This window comes from Sinocyclocheilus grahami, unplaced genomic scaffold (genome assembly GCF_001515645.1).
Source record: "Sinocyclocheilus grahami isolate Dianchi unplaced genomic scaffold, SAMN03320097.WGS_v1.1 scaffold18.1, whole genome shotgun sequence".
Taxonomy (NCBI): domain Eukaryota; kingdom Metazoa; phylum Chordata; class Actinopteri; order Cypriniformes; family Cyprinidae; genus Sinocyclocheilus; species Sinocyclocheilus grahami.
This window is the reverse complement of record NW_015505197.1, coordinates 1,290,664-1,310,244: the sequence shown is the minus strand read 5'-3', so window position 1 is coordinate 1,310,244 and position 19,581 is coordinate 1,290,664. Positions and strand designations below refer to the sequence as shown.

The window sequence follows — 19,581 nt, the reverse complement described above, 5'->3', positions numbered from 1 at the left end:
TAAATGCATCATTGTGTCACTGTCACTACAATTTTCTGCAGTGAACAGCATGGTGCAAATGGCACAAGGTGAAAGGTTACAGGGCGATGAGCTTCCAGTTCCTCATAACCAGCAAAACAGAGACACTCAGATCTGATAACCATCTTGTTGCCTACAAAAAGCAACGTTAATTTAATTAAAGCTCATGGGACAAACTGGTAGCTGCTCTGAAATGTAGGGGAAACGTGTGGATGATTTCAGAATATATCTTTTCCTCTTTCCTGATGATGCAGTACACTTGGGTCTGAACTGCTGTCAATCCTCTTCCGTCAAACACCTCTCTTCCAGTGATTTTACTAATCACTGGAGTATAGGAGAGCCTGGAAAAATAGTTCACCTGAAAAAGAGCAGTAGGTAGTTATTGATTTGAGTTCATTATGTTGGTGTGTAATTATGGGGATCTGACCTACATCAATACTGACCTCATTCTGGTGGAATAACAAGTAAACTGGAGAACACGCAATGACAATTGTCATTTATAATTCTACAGCAGGTATAATTATAATTATAAGATCAAATGTTAACAGTTGCCATGTCTCAAAAGCATATGTTATTTGATTTGTCCCACCAGATAACCATAGATATCATCCGGCGTCTGCCAAAACACCTCGTTCAAGACGTTTTCTATCTTCTGCGGGACCCCGGTGGACCTGTAATACTCTGCGGCTTTGTTCTTCAAGTCGTAAAACTCCTGGTCCTCTTTTGATACTTTGCTATGGCTCAAGAATCCTTTATATGACATGGTTGTTTGGTTTACGACAGAATTTCTTCTTTACAGTCCTTCGCTGTCAGGTGCGCGACAGGCTTTGTTGACGGTTTGCGGTTGCTCCGCAACCTCAGATGTAACACCGCGAGAATTGAGTCTGCGTTTCTCTTTCATAACGCATTTAATTGGAATAAGTTCAATATCCATCTTGACGCTGTTGTGGCCTCCATAAACATAACAGGATCCTCCATTCCTCTTGACGTAAAATGCTGAATATTTCGCGACCTCTTGTTCCCAACCTTCACAAGCCTTAAATTAATTTAATGATAAATCTGATTGATAACGCATTATCAAACTTAGTTTAAGGGGGGAAACTACATGCACTCGCAAACTTGAGAAGAAATAGCACCATTATTCGTCGCATCAACAATTAATATAGAATATAAAACGTTTTATAGTAGCCTATGTAGTGTATTTTTAATCATTTTAATCATTTTTATTTTGTTTCAGACTAAAACATGACCCAACATAGGCTACTTAAACATATGAATCAAAATAAGCCTATTTGGCCGCATTATGATTTGGATCTCAGTGTCAGGTTGTTGGTTAAGAGCTTTACGGATTCAGTGGATTTAGCGACGGTACTCTTCTAGGACCCGCGGAACACGTGATATCAGAGACAATGGCAATGCAAGGATAGCTAGACATTTCTCATGCTCATGTTTCAGCAAACAGTTCTGTTACGTTTCTATAAAGTAGACACTAAATGTCTCGAAATATTTTACTGTAGGCTGGTGGAAAACCCTGAATGGTTGTTCTACATGTCAAAAAATAAAATTAAAATTAAACGAAAAATGCGGTAATGTAGCTAAATTATCCAAAAACCATGCCGCGGTCATAATATAGACATTTTCGTTCTGAATAAACTAAATTGCAATCATCCAGGTTCTTAATAAAGAAAAGACAATTGGACAGCTATTTTAAAAATAAAAACAACTACTAATAATATTAATGTAGGCCTAAGTGTAGCCTATAATAATAATATTAATGAAGTATTATTATATTTTATTATTTGTATAGCTATAAATGCTAGGCCTACGCAATAAAGTGATCTGCGCAGTTGCCGCTGCGTAACAAACTAAGACTGCTATATTAATGTATTATTTAACGTATCTAATATATTGCATGAGTCCACATGAATTATTCTGCTAAGTGCCCAAGTGCAAGAGTTGCCATTAAAAGGTATTATTTGTTGATCTGTTTGGATGGAATGAATAGGCCTACGGCAGGTCGCCAATGACCACTGTAATGTTAACCGATGCTTTCATTTGATATAAAATATAAAAGACAATCTGCCTTACATTCTGTTAAAGCTAGCATTAATGGGAATATATTTTATTCATTTTCAAACTTTTCAATCTTTGAAAACTAAATGCATTTAGTTAAATGGGCCTAAATGGGTTGTATGAAAGTCTTGAATGAAGTTAAGGTATTTTCAGATAAATCAGATCATTTAAATGTTTTGGAACAATTTTTGTTGACATTTCATATTTTATCACACTATCAGAGAAATCGGAAATGGAAATAAACATTTGTTTTAGATCATTATCAAAATTCACTCTGACGTTCATGCACTAAAGCATGTCTAGTTATTTATAGTCACGCAGTTTTGCAAAGTCCAATACAAAGTAGTAATTTATAATAAAAATATGCCTATTTTATTGTTTAATGTATAATTTAATTTAGCGTGTAATTTTCATACACTCTCTCTGTGCTTCTTTTCAATCTTGCTTTTGTTTGGCTTTCTAACAAGATATTTAGCTGTGGGTGCGTGGGCTCTCTGAAAATGATTTGACCATTTTTCGTACGATGTAAATTAATTAAGCACATATATAAGGATATTATTTGCAATGTTTTGATTTAGAAGTTCAAAGAGTGACTTATGAAATATTTATTTTGCCAGCACACATCAGATTTTTTTTCCGCTGTTGTCAGCAGTTCATTTATTTCTGTGCTCATGGTGGCGTATTAATAAACCGTGTTCAGTTTTTACTTTATCCTTTAAAAAGATATATATTTGAATTCAGGGTGAGTCTATAACTGATTCAATCAGAGCGCAGCACAGTCCTCTATCCAGACTTGTGTTACCATTTAGCATAAAGGCCTGTTACGAGTAATAGTGAGAATTCATTTATATTTGCCTTCTTACATATACCTTTATTGCGTTAGGTAATTCTCACCAAGTTTATTATAGTATTCGTTTTCGAAAATATTATTTTCTGTGCTACAAATTAACTTGTGTTGCTGTTAGTTCAGTAAGGCAAAGCTCCTTGTCCAGATTAACGAAGGAAAAGGACTAGTTTATGGTTTTCATTTTTCCCCGGTACATGCATTAGGCTCTAGTATTCTTAGGTTTGGTTATTAAAAGACACATTAGAAGCGACATTTTAACATAATCTTACTGTTGTATTAAACTGAGAGCATTATTTACATGGAGCAATCTGGAGTGTAAACAGTCTGGTTCGCCTGTGTGACTGTAACTTCGGTTCACGCGGAGGTCAGTCGCCTCAGGACACAGGAAGTCATCGAGAGGGCAGCAGAATCACTGACGTCACGGACTAGAGCGCGTTTCATTGGCTCATTTCATTGTGTTGCGCTTGGCTGGGTCGTGCAGATGGGGCAGACGGTAAACAATAGGCTATCTGACACAACAAAATATGCTTGCTTAAACATGAACCGAGCCTCCATCGTATTTCCGCATGGAGCAAAAGCAGTTTGATTTTTAAAGGAAACAGGTAATATTGCATTTCTTTTCAGCGTATCTCTATACAGAGTATTGCATAGGAAAAACACGGTAAACTTCACAGAAATCAAGTAGGATTCAGTCCAGTACCGTGGTTAAACTCTCTAATGCAATGCACACGGAATGTGTCTCATCTGAAGATGAACAAGTACAAAAACACCTCTGTATTTCATGAAATAGGTCAATTTCACTCAACAGAGCATCAAGATTCACCAAAATCACTAAAAACATTTCAAGCAGATATCTGGATATATTTGTAGCCATTAGACTGTGCGGTCACCTCCTCTGAGTTCAAGTATGTTACTGTCGCCACCAGCCGGCCGCGTCTGCGCACTCTCAAGATCAATCTACACAGACATTCTGCAAACATTTCTTTTCTTTTCATAGCCTATATTATCCCGCCTAAGAGAACATACATATTTTGCACTGAAAACAAGTCACAAAATTCAGGTTAATTGCCTAAAAACTACAGACAAATACACAATTTATTTAACTTACGTTGCAGTGATTTATTAGATTTAGTTTACTATCAAGCATTATGATCTAGCCTATATAAAATTCCTAATTAACAATGTTGGATATCATGCAAAACTTAAGACATTAAATGTATTATGCATATGTAAATTAACATATGAAACATATGTAAATTAACATTCACTCAACTACTTTCATTTGATTAAGAATGTTTATTGACTTACATTTCGGAGAGGATCCATAGACACTTCCTTTAGGACGACCCGAACGTAATCTATGTGATAGAGACAAACCAAACGCATATCTCCAGCTTTATATACTGCATAAGAGAATCATATAACCACAAGTTACCAAATAAAGAGAGTCGTAAAACCCTGCTAAGCTGTGGCTAAAACACCCTGTTTAAACGGACCTGTGCCTGCCTGTGTTGGGGCGACCGCTGGGCCCTGTGAAGGACTACAGGCTTTTCAAGAGTGTGAAAGCTGGAAACATCCACATTGTCAAGACATGTGACTGCCTGTAGGTCAGACACTCCCAGACAGATCTGTTGTCTGTTTTCTTCCTCCTTGCAGAACTTCTTGGAGCCTCAAGCAATATTGCCGCTTTTGTATTATTTGGTTTTCCTAAAGTTGTAGCAAGTACATTTGATGTTTTATGAATATTTATTCGTGCCAAGCACAGACCAAGCATCTCGCGCTCAGCCACTTGTTGCTTATACCTTAAGGCCAGTAACTGCATTTTTGTCGTGCCGTCATAATACATTTTGACCTCATATAAGGCATGCATCATGTGGATCAATACAAACACAGAATATAATGCACTTTATGCCATGGCCAGAGCTTTCACCAAAAGCTACATTTGCATTCAGACGTTTTAATTGCTTAACTAATGTTAAACAGCTTGCCAAGGGTGACGCTGGGTCACGGGGGAAAAGGGCCATTTCTACCTAATTAGCGCGTCTTGTCCTATCCTTAAGCCGCCAGATGCATCGCCTGATGCCCTGATTAATGCTTTCAGAGCCGCGCACTTGCCCAGTCATGTTTTCAAACTTTGCCAGGTGTCATCTGAATGAACACCAATAGATTATTTTTTTTCAGTTTGTGTTTCATCCTGAATTAATACGACCACGAGCACTCAATGCGGACTTCCTTGCCATTCACTGAAGATTTGTTTTATAATTTAAGAATTGAGCTTGTTTGATTTGGTAATGTAGACCAAACCTAATAATGTTTTACTTATAGCTTGATGATTTTACGTGTTTATAGCGTGCAACTTACACGTCGATTCTCAACTTCGAAAAACATGTATTCGTTTGTAATTCAGTGTTATTAATATTCAAGCGTAAAAAAAGTTCCTGACAATAAATATTTGCCTATTTATTAGACTACAGCTCGAACTATAATCATTTTATTTTAAAAAATCTGTAAATTATTTGGTTTTACATTTGCTTCTGAACATGATCATACTGACAATCTTCGGGGGGGGGGGGGGGAGACTTTTTTCACTTTGTTTATGCATGCAATAGATCATTTATAGATATTTTACGAATACTTCAATAATAGGGTATGAATTAATATATAGGCTAATCTAACCAGAAACAGCCTAATTAACACATAATCTGACCAGAAACCATTTTTTTATTATTTATTTTTTTTTTATTATTGAAATTAATAGTATTTTAGGTTTGTTAAATATTGTGTATTAGAATGCAATTCATGTGATCAAACAGCGTAGCCTATATTCGGCGATAAATTAATATGGTTTCAACATAAGGAAAACATCTGCAAACAGACGAAAAATAACTTACTTTGTTGATATGTATAAAATTGATTACAGAATGTATTTGAAACAACTTACGCTTCAGATTAATAATGAGTTCTTGCCTTAATGAAACGATCTCGTTTAAGTCACTAAAGAGGGTTCACGGACAGGTCGCGCAGATTTGAGACACAGATTTGTTGAATTATTCGATTCTTTCTTTCCCTGCTGCCATCTGGCAAATACATAAGTGAGATCAAACCCGTGACCTTCGCATGTTGCCGTATTAGTATACATTTTCTTCCTGGGAAAATAAGAGACAAGTGTTATTTAACCCTGCCGTGTGCATAATGAAGGCTGGGGACAAAAAAAGCGTAAAGCGCTGAAAGATGTACGCAGGAATAGTCACTTACAGAATCATTCAAAGCATCTCTAGACTATAAGCCTATAGCCTCATTGCCTTGTGTTTTTATTAACTTAAGTAGTGTTAACTGGGAAGTGTATTTAGCATAGCTATAGCCATAGTTTAGCTTAGATTACTATAGAATAGTTTTCTGAGTTTACTAGGTTAATTAAACCCCTTTCATTTGGAGAAAATTAAAACAGACAGCAGTGGTGGAGCCAGGATGTTTTTATAGGGGTGGCCAGGGAGGCTCCCAGGGAGGGGCCAGCAACCTGTCTGGGGTGGCACAGAAATCATCATTATTTCAATATAAAAATGTGATTGGACTGTTTTAGTGCCTAAAACACAACTGAATACAATTCATTTCTACTAAATTCTATTATAGATGTGTGAATTAGATCAATGCTGAGTGAATATGACAATTTGTGTAGTATTCCCCACCTCAGGTATTTTAATAAAGGGGCTCACTATAGCTTTATTGCTTAGTCAGCTTGGTTCTGGTTCTCAAAACCCCCAAAAGCTTGTTCTCCATCATTGCATACTCATTGATGAGACATGCAGATAGTGATAAGAATTGGTTAATAAAACAAAGGACGGAAGTCAACAGCACATAAGTGCCAGAAAGTAAAATGAGTTATTTTATGCATTTAAATGGTTTCATTTTCGTTTGTACTTTACAAAATAAAAAATAGTGCTTGTTTTCTAGTATAAGTGCACTGTGTTCGTATTTACTTGTGCATTCAATTACAAAAAAAAGCTTGCGCCTTATTGTGTAGGCCTATATTGTATCAATCAATCAATCAATCAATCTTTATTACAGACTCAAGGTCCAAAAAAAACAAGACAATAGGACAACATATACAACCCACAGCATCTACCACCACAATAAAAAGTTACAAAATACAACAATACCAATGTCTCCACAGCTTTGACTGAGACCGTGTAGTACTAACCCTTATATTTGATAGACCCACAATAATCTCATTTTTTGAAGCATTTAGCCGGCAGATAAATCTATACATAAGATTTCGTAACAGTGTTTCAAAAGTGATTACTCTTGCACTCACAAACATTTCACTTGCACTATGCCATCTAGGTCTCTTTAGTAAAATTCTCATTGCATCATTATAAGCTACTTGCAGCTTCTGTAAACTAGATGTTCTATAGTTGAACCACAGATGAGCAGTATAAAGTGTTGTACAATATGCTTTAAAAAGTGACACCTTCACCTCATCTGAACAGAAACTAAACTTACGTAAAAGTATATTCGCCTGCATATACATCATACGGCGTTGCCTTTCAATATCCTCATCGTCTGTCATGCGTTCAGTGATGAAATGTCCAAGGTATTTTACTCTAGCACACACAGTGATACTCCTATTAGACAACTTGAAAACCTTTATCCTCCTTAGTTCTGTATATTGTGATCTCGAAAGTGGGTCTCGAATGTGATCTCGAATTGCACAATATTTTAGTACATGCATCTGAGATACGTTCTTTAATGTGATGCTATACATGAATGCACTTATCGCCACTTAACTGACGACAGAACTACATTGTATGTTCATAGTTTCTTGCACGCATTATTTATGATGAAGCGATATAGAGCGTGCGCCTTATATTCGCGTAAAGTTGAAGAGTGTGCGCCTTGATGAGCACGGTAAAACAGCAAAGTTGAAGTACGCGTCTGAAAGGTCTCCCGTTTGATGTGGTCATAAAGAGATACGGTGGTTCCGCGTCTTAATAAAGGTATTTCTTGTCAAAAAAGTGACCAAAACTGCAGTTTTGAGTGGGGTGGCCAAGTTTAGGCCACCCCTGGCACCCTCTGGCTCCGCCCCTGACAGACAGGCCAACTTTAGTATTACAAAGATCTTATAAAACAATTAGTAATTTTCGCATTCCTAATTCGTATGAACTGGCCTACAAATTCAACAATTTGTCGTCTGTCTTTTCTTAAAATCAATGTATAAATTGTAATCTATAAATTAAGCCTAGAACTTTACAGGGTCTCTCACATCAAGCATGTCATGGAAGTGACATTAAACTGTTAGGCTAATGATGATAATTAGCCTAAAGGTTTGGCCTAATAGTGAAAAGTTTATGAAATTAATAAACGCGAAATGGTAACTCAAATTCATTAATAGCCTAGCACTTAAACATTTCAATTAGTAGGCTATTGTAGCACTTGTAGCATCCGCGTTGTAGCTATTTTAACAGACATTTTAAGGTATTACATACAAAATCCACAGAGCCAACGTTTCCTGTTGTTTTCAGTAAGGTAAAGTAATGTCTCTTTTACACCGTCCACAAGTAAATATAAACAAAAGGACTTCTCTAACGTCAATTAATCTGGCGCTAGTCAGTTACGTAAATGCATTTTGCGTAACACTGCACAAATCTTTGGACCAAAATAACTCCCGACGTTTGTGTGTGTGTTCAAGGGTTTATGTTGTACGGCCAGTGTTCTGACAAATAATGCTACCTATCAGATTATATACAGCTACCAACACTGTATTTATCCTACTGTAAGGGTAAATTTAGGGTTGGCTAGGTGTACATGTTAATAAAGCCTCACACTTTATTAATATCATGCTGGAAGCAAAATCTGATAGGTAGAACTTTTTGCTATCGAATTATGCTACCATTTGTTTTAATGGGAGGTAGCAAAATCTGACAGGGTATAGCACAAATCGTCAGAACACGGGTGTAGTGCCGAAATTTGCACCCTGCCAGATTATGCACCCCCTAGTATTGGTAGGTTTAGGAGTAGGTGTGGGGGAGGGGTTAGGATTAGGGGTGGGGTTGGGATTAGGTCATTCCACCAGGAGGGAACAGTTAATGTAGAAGTCCATGAAAGTTTTATCATTGGTAGAATGCAAAATGTTTCAATTCAAGCATGTCAGTCAAATGTAATTTATACAATATTTCAAACCTTTAACCCACTTGGGAAAATCAATCCATGGCAACAGTTTAAAAGTAGCCAAATTCTGTGGAAAAAACGCGGACTTGGCAACCCTGCATCCAACAAGAGCAGCAGGAGTCAGCTTTGACTGATCACAGGTCGAGAATAAGGAGAGATGACTGACAAGACCATGCTTGAGTATTTGCTGCTCAACAGATCCTGAGCTAATTGACAAAAATCGGATCTTGTAAGATGTGCTCCCTTTACACAGAGTGCATGTGATCGCGAAATCGAAAGTGAAAGTATTGCTCATTCAAGATGCTCATTCAAAAATATTTAAATACACCGCATCCTGAGAGCGGCTCCCTGATGCGCCAAAATTATATACAATATTAGAATATTTAAAGGAGTGGACACAAAAATCTCGGGAGCAGGCGGCAATCAGAAATTCAGCAGGAGTGGGATTAAGAAAACAGCCGAATCCCGGACTTTTGGGGCAATTAAGAAATCCCATCTGGATGCATTTTTGTAGGTCCAAAAAGAGGACATGTCCGGGGAAAAGAGGACGGTCACCCTATGTAATGAACACATCCTTCAGCTGTTGCGAAGCCAAATGCTAAAAAGTAAGAAGTATACAGCTCCTAATGCAGGTGTGTGAGTTGTCGTCATCTGTTTTGGAGTGATTTGATTGCAATGTATTCTAAATATAAACTTGTTCTGTCCATCAGCGTCATTTCTGGACAGATCATTCAATGGTTTATAACGAGTTTAAAAGAGCGCGAGCGCCGTTTGACGCGCCCAGACGCGACGCTTTGAATTTGCGCGTACAATGAATGACATCGCGCCGGGAGCTGACTTGCAAGATAGCTACAAAAGTAAAAGCAAAGAAGCTTGTATTCAAAGTCAAAAAGAGAACGCACTAGAAATTTTTTTTAATGTTTAAAAAAAAAAAAGCACATCAGATGTGTGTATCTTCTCAATTCTGCAGATGATTACATTAGGCCTACTGCACTAACATAACATTTAATTTCAGTTTCAGTTTCATATTTAAGGTAACAATGCAAAACATAATATCATATTATTAATATTAATAAAATGACAATATCTGTAATCAATAGATGGGAGGGGGAAATCCTGCCCATACCCAGCTAAGAAATGATAAAAGCATGATGTTTACTGAAGTGGTATTCAGGAACTGTGAAAAAATTACTGCATAATAATATAATAATAATAAAATTGTGGTGGTTATAATAACATCCTCAACAAACATAAAAGAGATTACCTTAGATAAAGTTAGATTAATATGTACATACAGATTAATAGTTAGATTCGATTAATATGTACATACTTAGATTAATATACATACCGGTCAAAAGTTAGGACACATTACTATTTTCCATGTTTTTGAAAGAAGTCTCTTATGCTCATCAAGCATGCATTTATTTTATCACAAACACAGAAAAAAACTGTAATATTCAGCAAGGATGTGTTAAATTGATATAGAAAAAAATCCAGAAAAAAGTATCACAGGTTATAAAATAAATATTAAGCAGCACAACTGTTTCTAACATTGATAATAAATTAGCATATTAGAATGTTTTCTGAAAGATCATGTGACACTGAAGATTAGAGTAATGACTGATGAAAATTTAGCTTTGCATCACAGAAATAGATTATATTTTAAAGTTTAGTAAAATAGAAAACCATTATGTTACATTGTAATGTTATTTCACAATATTGCAGTTTTTTCTGTATTTTTGATCAAATAAATGCAGGCTTGATGAGCATAAGAGACTATTTTCAAAAACATAAAAAATTGTAATGTGTCCGAGCATTTGAACGGTACTGTATAAGTAAAATTATATACAATTTAAATGAAATGTTGTATAAATAAAAAGGTTAGGAATCATATTTGTTCCAAGTGCTTTTTATTGGGAGTGGCGGGCCTCCAAATATCTAGAACCGGCCCTGGTGGTATGTTTGTTGCGGCTTGATCAGTTCAGCTTGCTTCCGAGAGCACTGGTCGAAGAAAACATAAATAGTGAAATAACAGTTGTGTTTGCAATAACTGTATTGTTTAAATATCTCTTTACACACGACATGGGCACAACAAGGGCTACAACCAGCCAATCAATTGAGAGAACTCTGTTGAGAGAGTGGTGATATTCAGCCAGAACTTGAAGATTACAGCTGTTCTTAAAGCACAATAATAGTTACCTAAATATTATTACTTGCGCAGACGAAACAATATGATTTAGCCTAATGTAACATTCCATTGACATTCTTGTTCAATGTTCATCAGGTTCATCAATAGGCTTAAATAGCCTTCATTTTCACACTCTTAACTATTCCTTAATTTGATCTTAATTTTAGTTATCATGCATTTGTAATAGTGATTGTGTTGTGTAAATCAGAGTTGAAGTGGTGGAACCTAAAATGTCCTAAAAGTGTTGTACTGTTGGATACGGTTTTTGACATTCTGTATGAACACTTCCCCCTTGTGGACTTGAGGGCATGTTGTCCCAACTTCAAGGCTTTGGGTATTTTTAAATTTTATTTTTATTTAATTTTAGTTGAGTTTTTTGAAACCCCTTATTTTAACAGGTTACTTATGCTTATAGCCTATTCAGAATTATTTAAAAAAATAATTTAACAAAACCTTTTTCAATATATTTTGTCTTGTGCAGGAAATATTCTTTGCACATGTATTATAACTTTGAACAACTGCCAAAGATTGTTTGTGTTTTATCTAAAAAGTCAGTTATGGTATTCCTTTTTTACTCACAATTTGTACAGTGTCCCAACTTTTTTGGAATTGGGTTTGTAGTTTAGTCATCATGTTTGCAAAACATTATGTGATGTATATCTTGCATTCCGTTTTTGTTTTACATCAGGTACAAAACTAATCCAAGCCAATTAAACTGTTTAAATTGAGTCACTTAACAATCTTTCCTCACTGTGTGATTTTGGATAGATTATCTAGAAATAGGGACTATGAGAATTCACCCAGTAGCATAATTATGCTGAATCCATATAACTGGATGATAGCTTGGCATAAGTGGGATTTGATTGGTCCACAGTAATGTGATGCAGGTCCCTCCCTGTGTGCCATTCTAATAATATGCATTGTTTGTATTTTGGTTATATATGAAAGGCGGTCATTTCATATACCCAAAATACAAATGTGTTTCAGACTGAGTGACTTTCACCCAACCACCGCCTTGATATATCCATATAACAAAGGCCTAAACATAAGTAAACATCTCCAAAATTATCATATGGTTAATACAAACAAGAACCAGCCTATGTTGCAGCATATTGGATTCTGTAGGACTGTTTCCAAACTGTTCTTATCAAGAGTTCATTGAACTGGCGAACATGGCTTGTTATCATCAAAGGGCCAATTTAAAGGCTATATACTTTCATAAACCACTTTTCCTACAAAAGTGAAAATACATTGCACTGCATTTATGCAGTTGATATTTGTTAAAAAAATAAAGCCAATCCAGTTTGACATGACTCATTCTGTGACTTTTTGAGTTCCAGCTTATATTTGGCAGTAATTTGATTTTATATTTTGAAAGTATTGGTGCAACATCACCCCAATTTTTGTGATTGTTAAAGCAGTGAACAGGAAGCTTAGTAAAGTGTCAAAACAAGCTAATGGAATCTAACAGCAAGAAATGTGCCATGCATTTTTGTGCAGGTCAGGAAATAGAAAACTACTTTTTCATATAGCCATGACAAGACATATTTTGTTTTTAGTTTCTCTCCTTTTTCCTTCTACATTTAAAAATATTGCACAAATGAATATGAACAAAATATGTATGGGACACTTTGAACATTTTTAAATATATTAGAGTAGGATTAGCATTATGTTAATACAATGCCTGTTTGGGGTTTGATTGGCAGGTTTAGGGTCCTGTGGGTCAATTTCAGATTGACCACTAGATGGGGCATTGGGCCTTTTTATAACCTTGCAATGCCAGTGGATGTGACCAACACTGGTTTCCTCCTTTAACTGCCATAGTCTACTGAAGTTTAGTTTACTAATTGATTTAGAAAAACAGCCATCACTGATTGTATGTATAAATGAATATGTCTAATATGTAGGCTAAAATGTGACTTTATATATGAATGAAATTTTTCTGTTTGTCGGTAACAGAAAGTAGCCTCACATGCAAACAGAAATGTTTGTCCATGTTTCACCAAAGCGTCTACAGCAGAGTTGCATTGTGTTCTGCTTTATTCTGTGTGATATCATGAATATCCCAGTGCCTTTGTCATGTAAACTCCACCCTGGCTGAGATCACACCCATATGTTCAATAAAAAGAAAGCAATTTCTCATCATATTAGTACCTTCTTCTCATATTAGTACCTTTTGAAAGGGTACTGCCCCAGTGAAAGTTTAGTTTTTCTGAGAGTGTGTAAATATTGCTCTATTTACAACACAATTAGTTTATTATATTGTATAATATCTTCACAGTATACACAGAGAATCGAATAGCTGTACAGAATTAATTACGTGTCACTTTAGTTCTCAGGGGCCTGTGTTTACTCTGTTACTGGATTCATTAGCTTAGTCTTGCACATGTGTCGAGCTGAAGGGCGGGGCGGGATGGAGAGCCAGCAGACGTAAAGTCTGGATCGGTACACTTCCTTTCTCTGGGTGTTAGACGGTATGAGAAAAACACAACTCTCGGTCAAACTCGAGATACTTACTTTTCAATGAGCACCAAAGAGTTCATCTTAAAGAGTTTTGGGCCGGAAGTCTGGTGGGTGGAAGAGCGTAGTTAAGAAACGGGACAGTGGGGAGCACACTTTGAGAAGTAGGGAGCTTTTTGTAAAGAATCGAATGAGCCGCGCAAAAGTTAGACTTTAAGTGGGATCGCAACAGGAATAAGGAGACTTGGAAATTGTAATGATGACGGAGAAAGAGTTGGTGATCGACGACATCATTACAGGTAAGTTCAATCACTTGTATAACAGTTTGAGCAGTTTATTCTACGGTGCAATCCGTTATCAACGCCCACAGAATCAGAGACCACTTGATATCATTACTGCAAGTGTAATTATTCACAAACCCCTCTGAGACAGATCCACACAGCTTTTAATAGCGTTATTTTGCGGCATAGATACACTAAAAATATTTATATGTTCATTTTAACGGGGACGTAATCTAAAAGTAGCTGCTACAATCAAAATTGTTAATTGGTTAAGTTGCCATATAGTAAGTTACCATATAGGCCTACGTTAAAATAATATTTTAAAAGACACAGTAAAATATATATATATATATATTTTGTTTTACAATACTTTTTATGGTGAATCGTCGTTAAAATAGGACGTTATTAGGCCTACGTTAAAATAATATTTTAAAAGACACAGTAAAATATATATATATATATTTTTTTTTTTTTACAATACTTTTTATGGTGAATCGTCGTTAAAATAGGACGTTAGATGATTGAATTAGGCTACACATTGATGTCAGTATTTTTACGATAATGTTCTGGCAACCTACAACTAGCAGTTTTACAGTAAATTTAACATTTTCTACAGCGTATTCCTGGAAAGCACGTTTACTGGATGTAAATATATTATATTCCGTCTCAAGAACATTATTAGTCTTATCTTGTTAGGGATTTTATCCCTGCACGACTCTTCGTGGCATAAAACTGCATCTGCCTTTAAAAGCGCAGTGTAGACTTGGATGACTGAGATAGAAGCCGTGCAGAGTTGGGTCACGTGGTCTGGCTCCTGGGAGCTTTGAGTCAATGCAGCAAAAGTCTGCACGCTCCATCATCATCATCATCCCAGGTGAAGCCGCAACGAGGTAGGGCTCCTCAACCACCGAACCAAACACACCGCAGCGCTTAAATATACGTCCATAACGCATATTAAAACGGTTCCGTGCTCGGTCTGATACGGAATAATCGCACTGCAGAGAAATGTAGTAATGCGACTGTTTACAGCGTTGGCTTTGGGATCAAAACAGCATTTCCTACAGTAGCGCGGATGTGTATTTTGCTTGTTTCTGACAGTTCTGCGCATCGCAAGGTAAATGAGCACATTTACTGCTGCTGTCGGTCCTTTAGGAAGGTCGCCAGTTTGACTGCTGTTGTGATGTAATGTGATTCAGGAGGGGCGCATCTGTGACACAGCAAGAACATCTGTGTTATAGTCATCATGACATGAGCATGTTTTTTCAGATGTTTGTGCAGTAGACATCATTACGGCGTCAAGGTGATATTCAGAGAGATGCGTAACATCTTTACGACATTGCCTTCTTTTCGAACCAATCGTGAATGGATCATTCTTGTGAATTGGTTGAACCGGTGTTCTGTCGATTTGTGCTACCCTGTCAGATTTTGCTACCTCCCATTAAAACAGTGGGTAGTACATTTCGACAACGAAAAATGCTACCTAAACCTACCCTTACAGTAATGCAAATACAGTAATTATGTGTTATATTCGCGGTTGTAGCTAGAATGGATACAGCTACAGGAAACCAACAATAAATATTTTTTCTACCTATTAGATTGTGTTTTATTAAAGTCTACACCTACCCCAACCCTAAACCTACCCTTACAGTAATGCAGATACATTAAATATTGTTGTTCAGCATGAGAAAAAGGACGCAATATTAATGTGCGCATGCGCAGTAAACCCTGGTAGGACAATCTGACGGGTAGGATAAAATATCAGGACACCTGTTCACAAACGCTGATTTGTTGCTATAAAATCGCACTGTATAGATCCGAGCGCATCCCGTGTCAACTCGCTGACTCGTTGAACCGAGAACCGATTCGCTATGAACCAAGAATCAATTGAACCGTGTGAGCGGATGGATCGAAAAAGTTGCTTCATTAGCCGAATAGCTGCAAAGTTATAAATAACACGTACTACACGTAGCCTATGTTGACTTGATTGTGTGACCATTTTATTGATACACATATATGAAAGTGCTAACATCTTATTAAAACGTGCAAAAAAAATCAGCCAAGAGATCCAAATAATTTTTTGGGTTCTAAATGACTACGTTTTCAAATAAACACCATTGTACCTTAATACAGATTTATGGAACAATTAAAATTTCGAGCATATAATAGTCCACGCCGTGATATCAGAGCCCACGTGATGACGCAGTTACGTCGTAGCACTGAATCATTTTTGAACCGTTCTTCTAAAAGAACTCCGAAAGAATCGATTCGCTTAAATGAGTGGGACTGTAAACGTTTAATAGATCAGGATGTTGTAGATCTAGCACTGACGTGCTAATTGCACCACGCCAGGAAATTTGCATAAGAACATTGAACTTGCTGCCAAATGTTTTTTTGGGGGGATCATTTGGCTGTTAAAATGTGCAAATTAACTCCATAATGTCCTTAAATTGACAATTTGTCCACACCTACTGCCTTGAGTACTTGTGTGTAGCAGTTTTAACCTATGCGTCGCCAGCCTCTGATTAGGTTGCCAATAGCAGAATAAAAACATGTCCTCCCCCTCAGCACATTCCCACGGTGGCACTTCGGGCCTTGAGTATAAAGCAGTCATTGTTTGAGGAAAGGGGAAAAGGCCTCATAGGTAGCGCATGGATGAGGGTACAGAAGAGAAGACTAGGCCCAGAAATGGTTTATTAGATGGGTAGTTGTGCATGTTGCATGTGGAGGCCTTATGTAAGCAAATATGGCTTTCATACTTTAGATATATTTCTTGATGCGTTTTCACTCTGCTGAGATCCCGAGGTTAATTGTTGCTTAGTTGATTTAATGCAATTTTATGAATATAATCTTTTCTGAAGTTAGTGTTGACATAAAACTGTATTTGATGCATTATTCACTGTACAGCTTGTTTTTCTTTTTGATGCTTTGCGTCTGGCCTGCCTCTGAGTAGTAAAAAGAATACTTTAGGCCTATGTAATATAGTTTTATAAATAATAAAATAATTTGATTGTTTGTTGCAAAAAAAAAATACTGATAAAGATTAGGGCAAGTATCGTATAAAATAAATGTTAACTGAAATAAATTATAAAAAATATTTTATTTCAGAAATTTCCCAAGGTATTTCTCTCTTTTAGTTAAACTTTGTGTACTAAAATAATTAAAACTAAAACTGACATAAAATTAAAAACTGTATGTATGTGTGTGTGTGTGTGTGTGTGTATATATATATATATACACACATACACACATATACTTACATATATAAACAAAAACACCTAAAAAGGACAATTTCAGAAATTTCCCAAGGTATTTCTCTCTTTTAGTTAAACTTTGTGTACTAAAATAATTAAAACTAAAACTGACATAAAATTAAAAACTGTATGTATGTGTGTGTGTGTGTGTGTGTGTATATATATATATACACACATACACACATATACTTACATATATAAACAAAAACACCTAAAAAGGACAAAAAAACAAAGACTAAATTTCTAAAACTTTAAAATTAAAATGAAACTTGAAAATATAAAAATAAAACCTATAATTTTTACAGTATATTTTGAATCTATGGAACCCACCAGGTTTTATGACCATGTACCACACTATAGCATGTCTTTGTTAACAAGAATGCATTTGGAGTACAGTGAGACTGACAGCAATGGTGAAGGTGGTTGCAGTGCACTGAATGGTGCATGTTAAACAGTCGTGGTTGGGGCAGGACTGCTTAGTCAGCATGGATGGGATATGGGGTATTCCTGTTTGTCTGCAGCATTCATGCATGCAAACACACACACAAACTGTGACCAGCTATCGCCAAATACACAGAAGTTTAACAAACATACACAAACTAGCTCATGCACACCCAGAAACCCGTAACTCTGGACTCAGCAGTATGATGTGACCAAGAGAGCGGAGATAATGTCCACTGTCAGGGTATGGCCACAAGATGTGATGTGGATCCACATCTGTTTAAATAATTGAGACACATGGCTGAGGAGAGAAAATGTAGAGATGGTATTTGTCTTTAGAAATAAATGAGCAAAGAAATCATTCACTCGCTTTGCATGCACAAAAATGTGAACATATTTTTTTGCTAGATCTAAAAATGCATGTGCATTTTATTAACCAGTGCAGTATTTTCTGCATTCCATGTGTTCAGTGAGTAAATTGCAAGGCTTGTCCTTGCAGTCTAGGAAATGCTCAGCTAGTAGGGGGTGTCTGGGTCACTGGGTGTGTGTTTGGAGAGGTAGGACGACAGGGTGATGTAATTTAAAGCAGAGCCATTAGCATCTCTGTTTGAGGTCAGCTCAGTGGCTTTTAGCTTCACACACACTTTCGCTTAGAATGGCTTAATTTGATGAGTGATGTCTGTGGTCAGCATCTGTGTAGGTCAAACTCACTCTCATTGTCTCTCGTTCACTGTTTATCCTTCTCTGAGTTCTTCTGTAATACAATGAGTGCAAGGTTTTGAGCTCCAAAATTTGTGTGCTTTAAGGTTTAGACTTGGACCTTTATACTTTGTTTAGATGTTTTTTAGGCCTTAATCGCAACTTGAAAGTCCTTTTTATGTAAGATAAAATCTCTGGCTTTGAATATAATTCATTTGAAGATTAAATGCATATCTTAACGACTGCAGAGTTTTGAGGCAGGAAAACTTGCAGATGGGACGGAAAGCTGTCTTTTTTCTATTTAATTGAAAATCGTGCTGTGAATGATGTAGAGTTTTGGAAGCCTGCTACGACACTCACAAAAGCCCCAAAATTCCATTCTGGCATTACGTCATGGTATAGGCATTAGCTGCGGTTGCCTCGGTTTCGAAAGGGAAGGAGAGGAAAGTTGTATAAGGGGGACCAGGGACAGCTTTTATGTCAACAGATCATCCACGTGGTAATGAGAATGTTACGCCTTTGGAGTGTTATGTTAAAAACCCATATGAAGCTTTACAACTGAAAATAAATCACTTTTTAGCACCCCTTATGCACAGTCAAGCTTTTGTTTACAATATGTGTCTGCCAAGAGACAGTCAGTCAGGCCAAGCAGACTCCACCCAGCACATATGTTCTCATGCTGTACATCTGTGATTTTCAGCTCAGTGAATAATGTGAATCTGGGTAGTTTCACAAATTAACTTGTTTATTATAAGCTTTATTTGCCCCCTCAAATTGAATTTAAGTGCATATTTAACTACACAACTATTCAAAAGTTCAGGGTCGGTAAGATGTTTAATATGTTTTTGAAAGTTTCTTATGTTCACCAAGGCTGCATTTATTTGATCAAAAATACAGTAAAAACAGTAGTACTGTGAAATATTTTTACAATTTAAAAAACTGGTTTTCTATTTTAATATATTTTAAAATGTAATTTATTCCTGTGATGGAAAACTAAATTTTCAGCATCATTACTCCAGTCTTCAGTGTCACATGATCCTTCAGAAATCATTCTAATGTGAAAATATTTCTTTATATTGTCAATTTTGAAAACAGTTGTGGAAACTAATACTTTTTCAGGATTCTTTGATGAATATAAAGTTGAAAAGAATTGCATAT

At 36.3% G+C, this 19,581-nt stretch overlaps 2 long non-coding RNA genes across 2 annotated transcripts in view; one reads left to right on the top strand and one right to left on the bottom strand.

Annotated features, from left to right (window-relative positions):
* Positions 1-207: 207 nt before the first annotated feature.
* On the bottom strand, positions 208-4,485 carry LOC107553120 (uncharacterized). The gene is made up of 3 exons (XR_001604933.1): positions 4,435-4,485; positions 4,247-4,296; positions 208-376 (listed from the first exon to the last, which is right to left on the bottom strand). It is a non-coding gene; the product is annotated as an uncharacterized lncRNA (long non-coding RNA).
* A 10,362-nt stretch (positions 4,486-14,847) lies between these two features.
* The window catches only part of LOC107553086 (uncharacterized), a 12,959-nt gene continuing 8,225 nt past the window's right edge, over positions 14,848-19,581 (top strand). Inside the window, exon 1 of the long non-coding RNA XR_001604928.1 lies at positions 14,848-14,922. This is a non-coding gene — a long non-coding RNA (uncharacterized lncRNA). The remainder of the gene's footprint in view (positions 14,923-19,581) is intronic.